The sequence below is a fragment of the Amblyraja radiata genome, chromosome 1, assembly GCF_010909765.2.
Source record: "Amblyraja radiata isolate CabotCenter1 chromosome 1, sAmbRad1.1.pri, whole genome shotgun sequence".
In the NCBI taxonomy this organism is placed as follows: Eukaryota; Metazoa; Chordata; class Chondrichthyes; order Rajiformes; family Rajidae; genus Amblyraja; species Amblyraja radiata.
Window position 1 is genome coordinate 60,027,589 of NC_045956.1, and position 19,976 is coordinate 60,047,564.

At 47.5% G+C, this 19,976-nt stretch overlaps 1 protein-coding gene across 3 annotated transcripts in view; it reads left to right on the forward strand.

The window, feature by feature from the left end:
* bmpr1b (bone morphogenetic protein receptor type 1B) overlaps positions 1-19,976 on the forward strand; it is a 424,691-nt gene that overhangs the window by 196,133 nt on the left and 208,582 nt on the right. For 2 of the 3 annotated variants that reach the window (XM_033022575.1, XM_033022558.1), the window contains exon 3: positions 929-1,045. The gene's annotated coding sequence lies outside the window, so the exon portion shown is untranslated. Of the gene's footprint in view, positions 1-928; positions 1,046-13,314; positions 13,393-19,976 lie in introns of those variants that run through there. The other variant, XM_033022566.1, reaches the window with a different exon arrangement.

Below are 19,976 nucleotides of genomic sequence, written 5' to 3' on the forward strand. Positions count from 1 at the left end.
GATAACAGGCCCTCCCAGCTCCACTAATCCCACTAGCCTGCGCTTGGTCCATATCCCTCCAAACCTGTCCTATCCATGTACCTGTCTAACTGTTTCTTAAACGATGGGATAGACCCAGCCTCAACTACCTCATCTGGCAGCTTGTTCCATACACCCGCCACCCTTTGCATGAAAAAGTTACCCCTCCGATTCCAATTAAATCTTTTCCCCTTCACCTTGAACCTATGTTCTCTGGTCCTCAATTCCCCTTCTCTGGGCAAAAGACTCTACCCGATCTATTCCTCTAATGATCTTATACACCTCCATAAGATCTCCCCTTATCCTCCTGCGCTCCTTGGAATAGAGACCCAACCTACTCAACCTCTCCCTATAACTCACACCCTCTATTCCTGCCAACATCCTCGTAAATCTTTTCTGAACCCTTTCAAGCTCTCCCTCTCCCTCTCTCTTTCTCCCTCTCTCACTCTGCCTTTCACTCTCTCCGTCTCCCTCTCTCTCTTTGTCCCCCTCTGTCTGTTCCTCCCTCCCTCCCTCTTTCGCTCATTCTCTCTCCCCCCCTCCTCTCTCTTCCTATCTCTCCCCTCCTCTCTCTCTCTCTCTCTCTCTCTCTCTCTCTCTCTCTCTCTCTCTCTCCCTCCCTCTCTGGTCACAGTGAACCTGGCAGTGTGCTAATATTACTGGGCTCATCCTGCTGCTGTGTGTGATTCTGTTGCCCACAGCTGCGGGAGGGGCTGCGGGATCGAGCAATGCCTCTCTGAGCTGATACGGCGGTGTACAATAACAGGGACCTGTGCCATGTGCTGAGGAGCAAGTGTTGGCGAGGTCAATATTTATAGATCAGTACACAGCCGCCTTCACCAGGAGAGCTGCCTGCTGACTCCCACCGCTGGAGTTTTACGTTCTAACTCAAGTCCTCTTCCCCCCACAGCTCTGAATGGTTGCGATGGTCTGTCTTCCCGTTCCTGAGTGACTGAATTGGAGGGAATTTCACAGAGTCTTTGACCAACGCAGCAGATTGGCAGCAGGCGGCCAGCAGAGTTGGCAGGTAAGAGTTTGACTTGCTACAACATGAAGGCTGTTGATTTCAACTTGTATCCAATGGAAAACTACGCCTGTGGCTCTAAGGTTTTGCCCTGTTGTGACAATAGACAATACAATAGACAATTACAAAGTCTGTATGTACTGCACCCTTTTCAAAGCGTAAAACACAGCCTGAATTTCTGTTTGGAGTTTTCATCTAGCTAGTACTGTCCTCATGGAGCCATTATCACTTGCCAGTCTTGTTATCTCGAAGTAAAGGCGTGATTTGGTTCCTCATTAACTCATTCAAAATCTAGCACTCATCATTTTAAAGCAAGTGTACTAAACAGCTTCTCCTTTTTACTCAAGCATTGTTCAGAAAAAAGTCAGACTGTCAGAGAGTCATACTGTATGTAAACAGGCCCTTCGGCCCAACTTGCCCACGCTGATCAACATGCCCCATCTACACTATTCCCATCTGCCTTCATTTGGCCCAAATCCCTCTAATCCTGTCTGAACCATGTACCTGTCAAAATGTTTCTTCAACTTTGCAATAGTAACTGCTTCAACTGCCTCTTCTGGCAGCTCGTTCCATACACCCACCACACTTAATGTGAAAATGTTATCCCTCAGATTCCCATTTAATCTTTTTCTCCTCACCTTAAACCTATGTCCCCTGGTTCTCGATTCACCTATTCTGGGCAAAGAGATTCTGTGCATTTACCTGATTTAATCCTCACGATTTTGTAGACCACTATGAGATCACCCCTCATCCTCCTGCTCTCCAAGGAACAAGGTCCCAGCCTGCTCAACCTCTTCCTACAGCGCAGTCCCTTGAGTCCCGGCAACATCCCGGTATCCTTTGCAGCTTGACCACATCTTGTTGCCGTTATTGAAGTTAGGGGCAGAGATATTGTCTGTCACAAACCTTGCACACACACACACACACACACACACATTCTCATCGTGTGGATGCACCTTTGTACAGGTGATTATACAGTCACCCTAATTCCGTGCTTGTACCCCACCCACCCCTCCCTACCCCACATCACTTCACTTTGCTCCCATCTGCAGGCATATTACAGAGGGTGTTACTTGTATATCTGAACCCTTTCACCTCGGTAATCTCTGTGCATTGGCAGAGCCTTGGTGCATCTAAATATAGTGCATGAAAGCAGCATTGTTGTGCTCTGGAGTGAGTGAGCGAGGGAGATATCACTTTACAGGGACAGGTTAGAGCTGCCTATGCCAATTTCCACTTGGATGCCCTGGTTATGAGATAATGGCATTTCAGACGGTACTGTGGATAAGACTGGAGCAGGAAACGAGAGTCCCGACTGGCCTACGTGGATGAATTTTTACAAGCAGATATAATTCAATAACGTCTGGGCGGCACGGTGGCTCAGCGATAGAGTCGTTGCCTCACAGCATCAGAGACCCAGGTACGACTTCTCCCGCCCGAGTTGCGGGGTTGAGGATGACTTGGAGCGGGGCCTTACATCGCCCGGCGCGGCTTTAAATGACCGCGGGACTTGTTGGCGCACGCCGGGGGCTCCAACACCAAGACCCGGAGCGCGGCCTTGCATCACCCGGCGCGGCTTTATAATTGCCGCGGAACTTATTTACCATCGCCCGCCGGGGGCTTTGACTCTGACATCGGGAGGAGAACGAGGAGTGCAGGGGAGAGATAAGACTTTGCCTACCATCACAGTGAGGAGGAGATTCGCTGTGATGGATGTTTGTGTAAATTGTGTTGTGTCTTGGTTCTTCTTCTTGTTTGTATGACTGCAGAAACCACATTTCGTTTGAACCTCTGGGTTCAAATGACAACAAATAAATTGTATTGTATTGTATTGTATCGATCCTGACCACAGTTCCTGTACCGAGTTGGCACATCTCTCTGTGACCGCGTGGGTTTTCTCTGGGTGCCCCAGTTTCTTCCTACACTCCAAAGACGTAAAGATTTGTAGGTTAATTGGCTCCGGTAAAAATTGTAAATTGTCCTGAGCGTGTAGGATAATGCCAGTGTACCGGGTGATCACCGGTCAGCATGGCTCGCTGGGCCGAAGGGCCTGTTTCCATGCTGTATCGCTAAAATGTAAAGTCTCCAAATATTGGATGATCGTGTAATGCTCGGACTCTATTCCTTGGAGCGCAGGTGGATGAGGGGTGATCTTATAGTGGTGTACAAAATCATGAGAGGAATAGATTGGGTAAACGCACAGAGTCTCTTGCCCAGAGTAGGGGAATGGAGAACCAGAGGACAGAGGTTTAAAGTGAGAGGCGAAAGATTTAATAGGAACCTGATGGGTGCTTTTTTTTACACAAAGGGTGGTGGGTGTATAGAATGAACTGCTGGAGGAGATAGTTGAGGCAGGTACTATCACATCATTTAAGAAACATTTAGGCTGGTACATGGATAGGATAGGTTTAGAGGGATATGGGCTAAATGCAGGTAGGTGGGACTAGTGTAGATTGGGCATGTTGGGCCGAGGGGCCTATTTTCCACGCCGTATAACTATCACTCTAACCTTGATTAACTGCTTTGATATTATTTAACCTTGTCCATTTTCATTGGCACTTGTTGGCTCCATGTATATGGAAGCTATTTGACTCCACATTGCTACCTGGTACGGGAGAACTGCCTTATGCCCCTGTCCCACTTAGGAAACCTGAACGGAAATCTCTGGAGACTTTGCGCCCTAACCCAAGGTTTCCGTGCGGTTCCCAGAGGTTTTTGTCAGTCTCCCTACCTGCTTCCACTACCTGCAACCTCCGGCAACCACCTGCAACCTCCGGGAACCGCACGGAAACCTTGGGTGGGGCGCAAAGTCTCCAGAGGTTTCCGTTCAGGTTTCCTAAGTGGGACAGGGGTATAAAACATGAACTCAAGAATAGAACTATATATAATTATGAGAGCCAGAGATAGGGTGTACGGTCAGAACCTTCTTGCCACGGTGGAAAAGACTAGAGACCGTTGCGTTAAGGAAAGAATGGCAAAGTGTAAAGGAGATGTGCGGGGCAAGTTTTTTTTACACAGAGGTCAGTGGTAGCCTGGAACGCGCTGCCAGGGGTAGAGTCAGATGTGATAATGGCATTTGGTCGCCTAATTATAGGAAGGATGTCAACAAAATAGAGAGCGTACAGAGGAGATTTACTAGAATGTTGCCTGGATTTCAGCAACTAAGTTACAGAGAAAGGTTGAACACGTTAGGTCTTTATTCTTTGGAGCGCAGAAGGTTAAGGGGGGACTTGATAGAGATCTTTAAAATGATGAGAGGGATAGACAGAGTTGACATGGATAAGCTTTTTTCATTGAGAGTAGGGAAGATTCAAACATGAGGACATGACTTGAGAATTAAGGGACAGAAGTTTAAGGGTAACATGAGGGGGAACTTCTTTACTCAGAGAGTGGTAGCTGTGTGGAATGAGCTTCCAGTGGAAGTGGTGGAGGAATGTTCGATTTTATCATTTAATAAGAAATTGGATAGGTATATGGACGGGAAAGGAATGGAGGGTTATGGTCTGAGTGCAGGTAGATGGGACTAGGGGAGAATAAGTGTTCGGCACGGACTTGAAAGGCCGAGATGGCCTGTTTTCCGTGCTGTAATTGTTATATGGTTATATGGTTATTTAAGAGGCTTTTGGATAGGCACATGGATATGCAGGGAATGGAATGATACTGATCACGTGCAAGCAGAGGAGATTAATTTTAACAGCATCATGTTTGCTATGGACATTGACGATGGCGATGGCGACAGATGGCACAATGGGCTAAGTGTTCGGCTGGCAACCGGAAGGTAGCCGGTTCGAATCCCGCTTGGAGTGCATATTGTCGTTGTGTCCTTGGGCAAGACACTTCACCCACCTTTGCCTGTGTGTGAATGTGTGTGAATGTGTGTGAGTGACTGGTGGTGGTCGGAGGGGCCGTAGGCGCAGATTGGCAGCCACGCTTCCGTCAGTCTGCCCCAGGGCAGCTGTGGCTACAGAAGTAGCTTACCACCACCGAGTGTGACTGAGGAGTGAATGAATAATGCGATGTAAAGCGCCTTGAGTATTAGAAAGGCGCTATATAAATCCCATCCATTATTATTATTATTATTATTGTGGGCAGCAGGGACACACTAGGGACAATTTACTGAAGCCAATTAACCTACAAACCTCCACGTCTTTGGAGTGTGGGAGGAAACCAGATCACCTGGGGAAAAGGTGATCTCGGGGAGAACGTACAAACTCTGTACAGACAGCACCCATAGTCAGGATTGAACCCAGGTCTCTGGTGCTGTAAGGCAACATCTCCACCGCTGCAACACTGTGCCGCCCCTGAGGCAGTGAGGAGAAAGAGGGCGTCTGAATGAAAGGGTTGACTTTAAGCTGCTGACGACACAAATAGATGAAGTGTCACTGCGCTACCTGCTGCATTGTTGGGAGTCTTGTCGAGTTTTGGAATCCAGGGCCCGCTGGGCTTTGCTGCAAGGTCAGTAACTGGAGGGGAAACAGGTGCAGGCAGAAAGCAGATCATTATTTTTAGTATTCATTTGCGGGAGACGAGGCTTAGTGGAAAGGCCAGCAATTATCACCCGTGTCTCAATCGACAGAGCTGGCAGAGAAGGCAAGGCTTGCTCATTCAGGTTCATCGAGCTTAACATTGATTGGACTTGTGTAATCCAAAGGGGTTTTTTATCAGAATTAGAGTCTCTAATACTGACAGTCAAGGTTAAGATTCATAGTCACAATCATGAAGTATGGAAACAGGCCCTCCGCCACACTGACCAACATGTCCTATCTACACTAGTCCCACCTGCTGCGTTTGGCCCGTATCCCTCTAAACCTGTCCTATCCATGTACCTGTCTAAATGTTTCTTAAATGTTGCAATAGTCCCTGCCTCAACTACCTCCTCTGGCAGCTCGTTCCATACACACACCACCCTTTTTTGTGTAAACGTTATCCCTCAGACTACGATTAAATCTTTCCTCCTTCACCTCCCCTGGGCAGGAGACTGTTTATTGGCTCGCTTGTATACAAAGTCGAGGTGTGCAATATCATGAGAGGAACAGAGTCTCTTTGCCAGAGTAGGGGAATGAAGAACGAGAGGACATTGGGATTCGCGTGAGGGGGGGGATGTGGGAGGAAACCGGAGTACCTGGAGGAATCCCACGCGGTCACAGGGAGAACGTGCAAACTCTACCCAGACAGCACCTGTGGTCAGGGTCGAACTCAGTCCTTTAAATATTGTTTTAGTACCTTCCTCGACTACCTTCTCTGGCAGCTCGTTCCGGCGGCGACGATGCCTCATGAGTCGACAAGAGCGTGGGGGGAACCGCCGTGAGGGAGGGAGGGGAAGAACAATGGACAATAGGGGGACAAAGGACAATGGGGACCCGGTGTGGGGGAACTATTGGGGAACACACACACAGAAAAGGGGCAGCTGCGTGCTTTGTAACTTTGTCAGCGCCTTAGGTGGCTGCTATTTGTCTACATTGTGTACGCCAGGAAAGAATCTCACTGTGCCTAGTCACATGTGACATTAAAGTATTCCTTCCTATTCCATTTACCTGTGTGTAAAAATGTTGCTCCTCAGGTTCCTATTACATCTTTCCACCCTTACCTTAAACCTATGTCCTCTGTTCTTGATTCCACGACTCTGGATAAAAGACTCTGTGCATTCTCCCTATTAATTCCTCTCATGATTTTATACACCTCTATAAGATCACCCCTCAGCCTCCTGCGCTCCAAGGAACAGGAAGGGCCTGTCCCACGAGCATGCGACCTGCATGCGGCAAGCGCGACCAAACCGGAAGCGGGGGCCGCGCGGAGGTTGAGTGATCCCCGTACAGGGCCGGTCCCACCAGCATGCGCCTGCATGAGGCGAGCGCGACCAAACTGGAAGCGGGGGCCACGCAGAGGTCGAGTGAGTGACGTGAAGTTCGAGCGAAGTCCGCGGGATGTTCGCGCGTGACATATACGGCATCAAGATGCTGCGTACGGCGTCGAGACGCTGCGTATGCCCGTCGAGGCGGTGCGTACGGCTTTGAGGCGGCTGCGGGCCGGCAGGCCATTGCCGCGCGGAATTTTTGAACACGGTCAGTTTTTCAGAGCCCCGCGCGATGTCTGGAACAGCTCCGCACAACTCCATACGGCTCCGGCAATCGAAGTGGGACCGGCCCCGCGAGGCCGTACGGCTCAAGCGACCACGTTAGGTCGCGCTTGCCGCATGGAGGCGCATGCTCGTGGGACAGGCCCTAGAGGCTCAGCCTGCCTATGGCTCCCACTGGTTCAGAACCTCGAGTCCTACATGACCATAAATGTGGAAAACAATCTAACCACAAGCTGGCGAGGCGGTTTATTCTTCCCACAGCGTTATAACCACATTGTGCCGCGGTATTGTTGTGATCCAGCTCTTCTGATAGAAGAGCTGAAAATTGTAACTTAAAAGGTCAAGCTGCAGTTGTTGGGAACAGCGCGCGAGCTGGCTTGTGGTGACTGAGGAGTTACACCAGGAAGCTGCCAGTTGCGCAGGGTTAGAGTTACGAGGAGAGAGAGTAAGGGGAACAAACGCAGGCAGGATTTAACCGAGGTGTGTGAAATTAGGAAATGCTGAGATAAGGCAGCCATAAAGGACTGCAGAGTGGCCAGTCACCAGGGCATACACTTACATTAATTAGTCACGGTGCTGCTGCGGTAAAGTTTTGCCTAACAGCGAATGCAGCGCCGGAGACCCGGGTTCGATCCCGACCACGGGTGCTGTCTGTACGGAGTTTGTATGTTCTCCTCGTGACCTGCGTGGGTTTTCTCCGATATCTTCGGTTTCCTCCCACACTCCAAGAACGAACAAGTTTGTAGGTTAACTGGCTTGGTAAATGTAAAAAATGTACCTAGTTTTATTTATTTATTTATTTTTTTTATTATGAAACTACTTTTATTCAAAATATAAAAATAAACTTAGAGTATTAACACAATCAAAGACTGCCTATGCTGACAGTTTACAAACAAATGATCGTCAAATTAATAACGTCAACGTCAACTGGACCCACGAATGGCCGTTGAAGGTCGAGTGTTCCGTTTATCAACAAAACACTCGACCTTCAACGGCGACCAGTATTCATGGAAAGCCTTCAAAGTCCCCATGGACACCACGTGTTCCCTCTTAACACTTAAACAAAATTATCAAATTAAAATATTAACATTCTTATCGATAATATATTCAACCTCCTGTGGTGACCAGCGTGCACAGAAGGCCTCCACAGTCCCCATGGACACCGCGTGTTCCTTTTCTAGGGACACACGAGCTCGGACGTGTCCCTAGTGGGTGTAGGATAGTGTTAATGCTGGTCGGCACAGACCCGGTGGGCTGAAGGGCCTGTTTCCGTGCTGTATCACTAAACTAAACTAGTAGAAGTGAGTGGAGAAAAATATTATGGGGTCTGGAACTCAATCTGTTTCTCCTCTCCCCTATCTCTCCCTCTTTCTGCCCCTCCCTCTTCCTCCCTCTTTCTCTCTCATTCTTTCCTCTTTCTCCCTTTCTACCTTTCTCCCTCCCTCTCTCTCTCTTGCTCCCTCCCTCCTTCCTCAATCCCTGTCTCTCTCTCTCCCTCTCCCTCACCCTCCCCCTGTTTCTCTCCCCCCCCCCACCCTATTTTTCTCTTCCACGCCTTTCTCTCCCTCCTTTTTATCTCTCCCTCCTTTCTCTCCCTTCCTTCCTCCCTCCCTCTTCCTTCCTCACTCTCCCTGCCCCCCTCCCTCTCTTCTGTTTTCTCTCTCCTCTTCTCTCTGCCTCTCCCCCTCTCTCCCTCTTCCTTTCCTAACCCCTTCTATCTCTCTCCCTCTCCCCTCACCCTCTCTCCCTCTCCACTCTCTTTTCTCTTTACCTCTCGTCTTTGTCTCCCAATTTCTTCCACCTCCCTTTCCTCTCTTTCTCTCCCTCTTTCTTCTATCTTTCTCCCTCCTTCTTGCTCCCCCTCTTCCTCTCTCCATCGCTCTCCCCCTCCCCCTCCCTCCTCTCTCATTCTCCCCCTCCCCCTCCCCTCTTCCTTTCTCCCTCTCCCTCTCTCTCCCCCTTCTCCTACTCCCTTCTTCCTCTCTCCCCTCCCTCCAGAGGTTTCCGTTCAGGTTTCCTAAGTGGGACAGGGGCATTAGGCTGTAAACACTGTCGGCTTCTGGTGGAGGTGAAAGCACTAACCGTTATTCCCTGCAGCCAGTATTTTTACACTGTGGACGGCCTGACTGTAATCATGCATAGTCTTTCCGCTGACTAGATAGCTTGCAAAAACAAAGCTTTTCACTGTACCTCAGTACACCTGACAATAAACTAAACTAAACTAAACTAAGCACCTTTTACTTTAGTTGAATATTGTCATGTACCGAGATCCAGTGAAAAGCTTCGTCTTTGCGCTCTATCTAGTAAAAATAAACGATACGTGATTAAAATAGAGCCGTCCACACTGCACAAGTAAAGGATAAAAGGTACGACATTTAGTGCAAAGATATAACATTGAATAAAGTCCAATCAAAGATAGTTCAAAGGTCTCCAATGAGGGTATTTATGCTACTATTTGGGACGACAGATGGCACAATGGGCTAAGTGTTCGGCTGGCAACCGGAAGGTAGCCGGTTCGAATCCCGCTTGGAGTGCATACTGTCGTTGTGTCCTTGGGCAAGACACTTCACCTACCTTTGCCTGTGTGTGAATGTGTGTGAATGTGTGTGAGTGTTTGGGGGTGGTCGGAGGGGCCGTAGGCGCAGAATGGCAGCCACGCTTCCGTCAGTCTGCCCCAGGGCAGCTGTGGCTACAGAAGTAGCTTACCACCACCGAGTGTGACTGAGGAGTGAATGAATAATGCGATGTAAAGTGCCTTGAGTATTAGAAAGGCGCTATATAAATCCCATCCATTATTATTATTATTATTATTACTCCCTCCTGTCATGTTGCATAATCCCTGAGAAGTATGTTGTGTGATGTTCATAAATTCATAGGAGCAGAATTAGGCCATTCGGCCCATTGCGTCTTCTCCACCATTCAGTCATGACTGATCTATCTTTCCCTCTCAACCCCATTCCCTGGCCTTCTCCCCATAACCCGTATCCTGAATGAGTGGAGCTTGCTGCCTCGTGACTGTGTGGCAGCTTTCAATCACAGCTGTAGCCTATGTTTTGAATTCTGGATCTATTCATTGCTGCTTCCTTCCTGAGGTATTTGAAGTCCCTCCATTCCACACAACCATCTTGATTTCCCTTTGACCGTCTTTGCTGTCACCTGCTGTGTGAAATAAAACCCATAAGTGCAACAGCGAACAAAATACTTTGACAAACCATGACGGGTTGTAGTAACTAAGGCATCATTATTGGGATTTACTTGGCTTTAGAGATACAGCACGGAAACAGGCCACCAATTCTGCACCGACCAGCGAATACACCGTACACTAGCACTATCCTACACACTCTGGCCCCATTCTCTTCTCCCTGTATATGCTCCCCTTAGGCCAAGTCATTGAAAGGCACGGCATTTCCTTCCATTGCTACGCAGACGATACACAACTCTATCTCCCTCTGAAGCCCAAAAACTAATCAAATCTACTTAACCTTACCCGCTGCCTCGAGGATATAAAGTGATGGATGGCCCAGAACTTCCCCAACTAAATGAGAGTATCTCTGAGGTCATCCTTCTCGGCCCCTCGGACTCAATCAAAATGATAGCAGGCAGTCTTGGAAACCTTACCCCACTACTCAAACCTCAGGTCAAAAACCTTGGCGTGATATTTGACTCAGCACTGAAATTTGACAAACAAGTCAATGCCGTGGTAAAAGCTAGCTTCTTTCAGCTTCGGACGATAGCTAAAATAAAATAATTCCTCCACTTTGATGACCTCGAAAAGATCATCCACACATTTATCTCCTCCCGCCTAGATTACTGCAACTCTCTTTACACTGGCATCAGCCAATCTTCCCTGTCCCGCCTGCAACTGGTCCAAAACGCCGCAGCGAGACTCCTGACGGGACCCGAAAAAGGGACCACATCACCCCGATCCTGGCCTCTCTCCACTGGCTCCCTGTGCGGTTCCGTATACATTTCAAGACCCTCCTCTATGTCTACAAAGCCCTCAATGGGCTTGCCCCCTCCTACATTAAAAGTCTTCTCACCCACCACTCCACCTCCAGGTCCCTCAGATCGGCCGACTTGGGGCAGCTGAATATCCCGCGGTCTAGGCATAAGCTTAGGGGCGACCACGCCTTTGCGGTTGCAGCTCCTAGACTGTGGAACAGCATCCCCCTTCCCATCAGAACTGCCCCCTCCATCGACTCCTTTAAGTCAAGACTAAAAACTTATCTATACTCCCAAGCCTTTCCTGACGTCCACTGAGTGAGGGCTATATGTATATATGTATGTAGTTTGTTTGTTTATACTATTCTTATAACAAATGTAAAGCACTTTGGCCAACGAGAGTTGTTTTTTAAATGTGCTATATAAATAAATGTGACTTGACTTGACAACATGTCAAATTTACTATTTTTTTACCGAAGCCAATTAACCTACAAACCATTAAGTCTTTGGAATGTGGGAGGAAACCAGATCACCTGGAGAAAACCCACAAGGTCACAGGGAGGATCTGCAAACTCTGTTTAGACAACACCTGTAGTCAGGATCGAACCCAGGTAGACAGTAGCTCTACCACTGTGCCGTCCAAAGTGCTGGAGTAAGTGCTGGAGTAACTCAACAAGTCAGCCAGCATCTCTGGAGAACACCGATAGGTGATGTTTTGGTTCTGAAGAAGAGTCCCGACCCGAAACATCACCTATCCACGTTCTCCAGAGGTGCTGCCTGACCCACTGAGTTACTCCAGCACTTTGTATCCTTCTGGTGATGTGAAGAATGGTGTCTGGATTAGAGTGTGTTTGGTAGAAGGAGATGTTGGACAGACTTAGATTGTTTTCTCTGGAGCATCGAAGCATCAGAGGTTGGGGGAGGGGAGGGGGGGGACCTGATAGAAGTATATAACTTTCTGAGAGGCAGAGATAGGATAGATAGTCAGAGCCTTTCCCCCCAGGAAATATCGTAGACTAGAGAGCATAACTTTAAGATGAGATGGACAAAAGTTGAAAGGAGATGTGCAGGGCATGTTTTTTACTCAGGGGGTTGAGTTGAGAGTGCCTGGAATGTGCTGCCAGGAGTGGTGGTGGACACAGGTGCGATAGTGGTGTTTATCAGGTTTTGGATAAGCACATGGATGTGCAGGGAATGGAGGGATATTTGGATTATGTATAGATTGTGTGCAGGAAGGTAAGGGTTGGTGTGTCATCATGTTTGGCACAGACATCGTGGGTCAAAGGGACTGTTCCTGTGCTGCACTGATCTATGTTCGATGAACAAAAGCATGGGCAGCGGCCCTAGGAGGACCATGCTCGAGGCAGCGTGAAGGGTCATAGGAGGACCATGCTCCACCTTCAAAGGGTCATTATTGCTCCATCCAAGACCGCAAGAAATCACAGAGTTGTAGACGTAGACCAGACCATCAAGCAAACAAGTCTCCCTTCATTGACTCCATCTACACTACACGCTGCCTCGGCAAGGTCACCAGCAAAATCAAGGACAAGTCTCTCCCTGGTCACTCCCTCTTCTACCCTCTCCCATCTGGCACAAGGTACAGAGTGTGAAAACACACACCTCCAGATTCAGGGACAGTTTACTCCTTGCTGTTATCAGGCAACTGAACCATCCTATTACCAACTAGAGAGCCATCCGGACCTACCATATACCCTCGGACTATTTTTTGGGGATTTTATTTAGCACTAAACGTTATTCCCTTAATCGTGTATCTGTGCATTGTGGACAACTTGATTGCAGTCATGTAGAGTCATTTCGCTAACTGGACCACACGCAACAAAATTTTTCACATGTACTCATAATAACAATAAACTAAGCTAAACTTTCAGCTAACTACAGTTGGCAGAGCAGCAGGATAGGGCTGAGAGAATACCTTTGCATGAAAAAGTGGATACATTTCAATGTAAAGTACTTGCAGAGTGCCGGGAATGGAAGTCATGTTCGACAAAAGGCATTGGCGTGCCCTGCAAGATCTAAACCACAGGAAATAGTTCCTTGGCAATCAGGTGTTCCTTGAGATCGAACAGCTCTGTCATGTTCCCCTTTAAGGGGCGTGGGAGGAAAGTATTTCACGGACTAAAACCCAAAGAAAGGCTCTTTTTGACGAGCTGCTGCCTCTCAAACTCCTCCCCCCCCCCCCTTCCTCCACTCACAAGCTGGGGAATAATATATAATTTTTGTTCAAATGTGCAAAAGCAGCTGCTGGAAATCGAAAGCCGCTCAGGCTCCCTGCAAGATGAGGGACTCGAGCCCGACGGAACGAGAGATCAGAGTGAGTCACTCCTTTGCCTTCTCAACAGACCACCTGTCCCTCAGCCAAAGCACAGGGATCTCCCATCAAGGACAGCCCTTGGGAAAGGAAGAGAGGGGTTTACAATCCAGTAACCTGTGTTAGTGGTACAAGTAGATAGTGTGGTCATAAAGGCGTTATCTGTCGGAGTATTGAGTGTAGAAGTTTGGGGGAAGATCCATGTTATAGTTGTATAAGATGTTGGTGAGGTCGCATTCAGAGTATTGTGTTCAGTTTATGGCACCATGTTTAAAGGAAAGATGTTGGCAAGCTGTAAAAGGCGCAGTGACTTTTTATCATAATCTTATAGAGGTATATAAAATCATGAGGGCAACTGATAGGGTAAATGTACAGTCTTTTATACTGTACGGTAAATAAACCCTAGTTCAAGAACCGGAGGACGTTGGTTTAAGGTGAGGGGGGAAAGATTTAATAGGAATATGAAGGGCATCTTTTTTACACATAGTGTGCTGGGTGCATGGAACGAGCGGCAGGAGGAGGTAGTTGAGGCAGGCACTATCACAACATGTATGAAACATTTGGACAGGTACATAGCTAGGACAGTTTTAGAGGGATATGGGTCAAATGCAGTCAGGTGGGACCAGTGTAGATGGGACATGATGGTCGGTGAGGGCAAGTTGGGCTGAAGGGCCAGTTTTTACTTTGTGTGACTCTGACTATCGGCCTCCACCACCAGCTCCAGCAGCACGTTCAGTGGGTATAAGGTGGTCAGGGAGAAGGAGCAGTGCCAGCAGGTTCCTTGCCTGGAGTAGGGGAGGACTGCATGAGAGTCTGCCTTCTGATTTCCACCCAGGATGATTCTTACATTACTCCCTTTATCCTGTATCTGTACACTGTGGATGGCTCGATTGTAATTATGTTTAGCCTTTCTGCTGACTGGTTAGCACACAACTAAAGCTTTCCACTGTACCTTGGTACACAAAAAAAGACACAAAGTGCTGAAGTAAATCTGCAGGTCAGGCAGCTGCTCTGGAGAATAATATTTCGTTTATTTTAGAGACACAGCATGGAAACAGGCCCATCGGCCCACCGAGTCCGCGTTGACCACCGATCACCGGTACACCAGTCATATCCGACACACTAGGGACAATTTACAAAAAACAATTATGCCCCTGTCCCACTTAGGGAACCTGAACGGAAACCTCTGGAGACTTTGCGCCCCGCCCGAGGTTTCCGTGCGGTTCCCGGAGGTTGCAGGTGGTTGTCGGAGGTTGCAGGTAGTGGAAGCAGGTAGGGAGACTGACTAAAACCTCCGGGAACCGCACGGAAACCTTGAGTAGGGCATTTCCTAAGTGGGACAGGGGCATTAGCCTACAACACATGTACGTCTAAGTGTGGGAGGAAACCAGAGCATTAGGAGAAAACCCATATGGTCACAGGGAGAACGTACAGACTCCGTACGGACAGCACCCATAGTCAGGATCGAACCTGGGTCTCTAGCGCTGTGAGGCAGCAGTTCTACCACTGTACCACTTTGGTACTGAACTGAATTAAACTAAACTAAACTAAACTAATGTAAACCATGTAACATCAGAAGCTTGCAGTAGATCACGGACAGATCTGAAGCAGAGGGTTAGTCTCCTAGCATTTTGTTTAAACAGGGCAGCTCTCAGCTGCTCTTGTTGGTAATGCAACCAAAATCAGGAGCTTGGCATCTGAGGAATCCCAGCCTCCCATTCTTCCTTCAACAGATCAGCCCGCTACCTTGCAGCTGGTGGCGGCCACAAGAACAAGGCTGTTTGTCAGTGTTTTTTTTTAACAACTTTTATTCTGTTGCATGCATTATTCACTCCAACATCTGTTTCAAATATTACTCCAGGATATTAATATTTGATGTACCTAACACATATCCCAGTGTTGCTCTCCATCAATAGCCTCTGTGTTGTTTTACATCTAAGGAGCGTTTGTGACTAGTGACTCCATTAACTGGCTTGCAGCCTGTTTATTGTCGTGAGTAACCTTGCATTCGGCTCTGGACTCCTCTTAAAGGGGCAGAGGCACTTTGCTGAGGATTTCCGAATATTGTTCCTCTCACATACACCAGTTGGGTAACAGTGGTCTTGGTCCAGATCTAAATCAGTTTTAGCTCTGGTTCAAAGTTAAATCCACAGAAGGCTGTAGAGGCCAAGTAGAGGTAGATAGATTCTTGAATTAGTGCAGGTGTCAGAGGTTATGGGGAGAAGACAGGAGAACGGGGTTAGGAGGGAGAGATAGACTAGCCACGATTGAATGGTGTAGTAGTCTTGGGCCAAATTACTCCTGTTACTTATGACCTAATTTATGTCGATTTCTGTGGTCGTTTGGTTTAGTTTAGTTTAGTTTAATGACACAGTTTAATGAAACAGGCCCTTCGACCCACCGAGTCCACATCAACACAGTGATCACCCATACACTAGTTCTATCTTGCACAGTAGGGACAATTTATGAAACCCAATTATGTCTCGCTAGAATTTAGAAGATTGAGGGGGGATCTTATAGAAACGTACAACATTCTTACGGGGTTGGACAGGTTAGATGCAGGAAGATTGTTCCCGATGTTGGGGAAGTCCAGGACAAGGGGTCACAGTTTAAGGATAAGGGGGAAATCATTTAGGGACGAGATGAAAAAAAACATTTTTCACACAGAGAGTGGTGAATCTCTGGAACTCTCTGCCACAGAATGTAGTTGAGGCCAGTTAATTGGCTATATTTAACAGGGAGTTAGATGTGGCCCTTGTGGCTAAAGGGATCAGGGGGTATGGAGAGAAGGCAGGTACTGGATACTGAGTTGGATGATCAGTCATGATCATATTGAATAACGGTGCAGGCTCGAAGGGCCGAATGGCCTACTCCTACATCTATTTTCTATGTTTCTGTGTCTCTGGGATGTGGGAGGAAACGGAGCACTCGGGGAAAACCCAGGCGATCACAGGGAGAGCGTATAAACCTCAGTACAGACTGCACCCGTAGTTAGGATCAGACCCTTGTCTCTGAAGTCAGCAACTCTACCGCTACACCACTGTGCCGCCCTGTGTGTCACTACGATTCTAATATAAATAAATAGATATGGGGAACAGATAAAGACAAAGATAATGATGTGGGGGCTAAAACGTTTGTGCGGATAGAAGATTGGCTGGAAACAAAACATAGGCTCAACCAATCTTCTGGTTAACAAGATGATGCTATTTTTGGTGATAACACAAAGATTCTGAGGACAATATTTCCCATTTGCGATTTGATCTCAGTTAGTTGATCTGAGTGTGCTGGAGTGTGAAAAGACAAATACCATTGGAAGAGAGCAAAGAGGCTATTACCCTTTTGGGGTGGAGTGGGGGATAAAAGGGTAAGAAGTTGGCTTAATGAGGTGTACAAGATCATAAGGGGCATGGATTATCAAGATGGCAGAGTGACCCAGCTGGAAGAGTTGCTGCCTCACAGTGCCAGAGAGGCGGTTTCGATCCTGACCTAGGTTACGGTGAGTGTGGAGTTTGTACGTTCTCCTTATGAACACGTGAGTTTCCTCCGGGCGCTCCGGTTTCCTCCCACATCCGAAAGTCGTGCGGGTCTGTAGGCTGAACGGCCTCTGTAAATTGCCCCGAATGTTTCGGGAGTGGAGAGTATATGGAACAAGCTGCTGGAGGAAGTAGATGAGGCTTGCACAAGTGCATGGTCAGGAAAGGCATCGAGGGATATGGGCAGGTGGGACTAGACTTAATGGGGCATCTTTGTCGGCACGGATGAACTAGGCTAACGGGCCTGTTTCTGTGCTGTATGGCTCTATGACTCTTTACATGTCATTGGAGCTTACTTACCTTTGAGTTTTGAGTTAAGTTGAGTTTAGTTCATTGTCACGTGTACCGAGGTACGGTGAAAAGCTTTTGTTGCGTATCATCCAGTCAGCGGAAAGACTATGCATGATTACAATCGAACCGTCCACAGTGTACAGATACAGGGAATAACGTGAATAACACTTTATCTGCTTGATAAAGTGCAGTAAAGTCCGATCAAAGATAGTCCGAGGATCTCACGGTCATGGTGGCGCAATGGCAGAGTTGTTGCCTTACGGTGAATGCAGCGCCGGTGACCCAGATGCAATCCTAACTACGGGTGCTGTCTGTACAGAGTTTGTACGTTCTCCCCGTGACCCCGTGGGTTTTCTCCCAGATCTTCTGTTTCCTCCCATACTCCAAAAACATACAGGTTTGTAAGTTAATTGGCCTGGTAAATGTAAAAATTGTCCCTAGTGGGTGTAGGATGGTACTAATGTGCGGGGTCGCTGGTCAGTGTGGACCCAGTGGGCCGAAGGGCCTGTTTCCGCGCTGTATTTCTAAAACTAAAACTAAAAAGGTAGATAATAGCTCACGACTGCTTTCTAGTTGTTGGTGGAATGGTTCAATTGCCTTTGAATAGCTGACTTAAATGCAATGAAGATGACCTCACCTGTGTTAGGCACAAAATGCTGGAATAACTCAGTGGGTCAAGCAGCATCACCGGAGGAAAGGAATAGGTGACGTTGCAGGTGGGAACCCTTCTTCAGACCTTACCTGGGTTGATGAAAGCACACCTGGCTCCGGGGAATGTTTGTGGGCCTTTTCCCTTCGACAGTAGATCAATATATATAAGTCTATCATATGACCCAACCAAGTGTAAGGAATCATTTCAGAATAGAATTCAAAAACAGAATTCATAGTTCAGTTTATTATGGTGACGTGTTTCGAGGTACAGTGAAAAACTTATTGTTGCGTGCTATCCAGTCAGTGAAAAGACTATACATGATGACAATCGAGCTGGACACAGTATGTAGGTTATTTTATTCAAAGAATAAACAGCTTGTAGCTTTTTGTGCTGACTGTGTGGGTTTTCTCCGGGTGCTCCGTTTCTTCCCACATCCCAAAGACGTGCGGGTTTGTAGGTTAATTGGCCTCTGTAAATTGTCCCTAGTTATAGGTTAGAAATAGAGATAGGGATCGCTAGGCCAAAGAGCCTGCTACCACACTGTATCTTTAAAGCAAACTAAACATACATGTTGGTGGATAGTGTTAGACAAAACAATGTGAGAGAAAGCTTATGAAGGCCAGAAAAGACAAGAATAGCCATGTGACTTGTTTTGTGCTATAGATCCGATGTAACTTTATATTTAACCAGTTGATAAGTTATAAGAGCAGAATTAGGCCATTCAGCCCATCAAGTCTACTCCACCATTCAACAATGGCTGATCTATCTTTCCCTCTCAACCCCATTCTCCTGCCTTACCCCCATGACTCTTGACACCCTTACTAATCAAGAATCTGTCAACTCCACCTTAAAAATCTTCATTGACTGCCTCCACAGCCGTTTGTGACAATGAATTACACAGATTCTCCACCTTCTGACAAAATTAAATCTTCCTCATCTCCTTTCTAAAGGTAAGTCCTTTTATTCTGAGGCTGTGCCCTCTGGTCCAAGACTCTCCCATGAGTGGACCCATCCTCTCCACATTCACTCTATCCAGGCCTGTACATTAATCCTTTTCATCACTTCCGATTGTGAACAGGAATGCCACTTGCCTTTGAGGGCGGCTCTAATTCAGAGTTTAAAATTGAAAGTGTTGGTGATTTTAATTGACCTCAGAGATGTACCAAAGAGCCATGAAGTAAATTGAAGGAGCATATTTTCCCTTCAAAGATTGTTGTGTTTATAAACACAGCACACCACCAGTGTTCAGTGGGGAATGCTGTCTCCGCAGCCAGGTCAGGGTTCATGACGCGGGTTAAGGTGTTTGCAATATGTTGGAGAGTTCTCTCATCTCCAAGAAAGGTTGTGGTGGCCAGAAATATGAACCTTTGAATAGAAGTAGAGAGAGAGAGCGTGATGAGGGAGAGATAGAGTGAGAGAGGGAGGGGGTGAGGGTGTAATGGAGAGAGAAAAGGGATGAGGTGGGTGTATTTAAGAGAGAGAGCAAAATAGGATGAGGGAGAGGGGGTGGGAGATAGAGAGAAAGAAAGGGGAGGTATGTGTTTTTGAGAGAGGGGGGGAGGGGAGGAGAGGGGGGCGGGTGCGGAGAAGGGGGGGGTGTCTGCGCGGTTAGGTTGGTAGTCTCTCGGCTGTCTTGCCTCGCTCCCTCGGTCGCCTTGTCCTTTTTTCTCTCCTCTTCTCTTCCCTCTTTGTTCTTCCCGTCTCTCCCCCCTGTTCTTCTTTCTCTTCCTTTCTCGCCCCCCTCCGTGCCTCGCCTCCCTCTCGTCTCTCTCTCTCTCTCTCCTCTCTCTCCTCTCTCTCTCTCCTCTCCATCTCTCCTCCTCTCTTCTCTCTCTCTCTCCTCTCTCTCTCCTCTCTCATCTCTTCTCTCTATCTCTTCTCTCTCTTCATCTCTCTCGTACTCTCTCTCTCTCTCTGTCCTCTTCAGCTCATGTCTCTCTCTTCTCTTCTCCTCATCTCTTTACTTCTTTTCTTCGTTTCTTCTTCCTAGTTCTCTCTTCTACTTTCTATCACTTTATCTGTATCTGAGAAAACATCAAAAACAACAAAAACTATCTTCTCTTTGAAGCTAAACCATTTGGACGGTTCCTTCTGTGCTCAGCTGTGTGTTC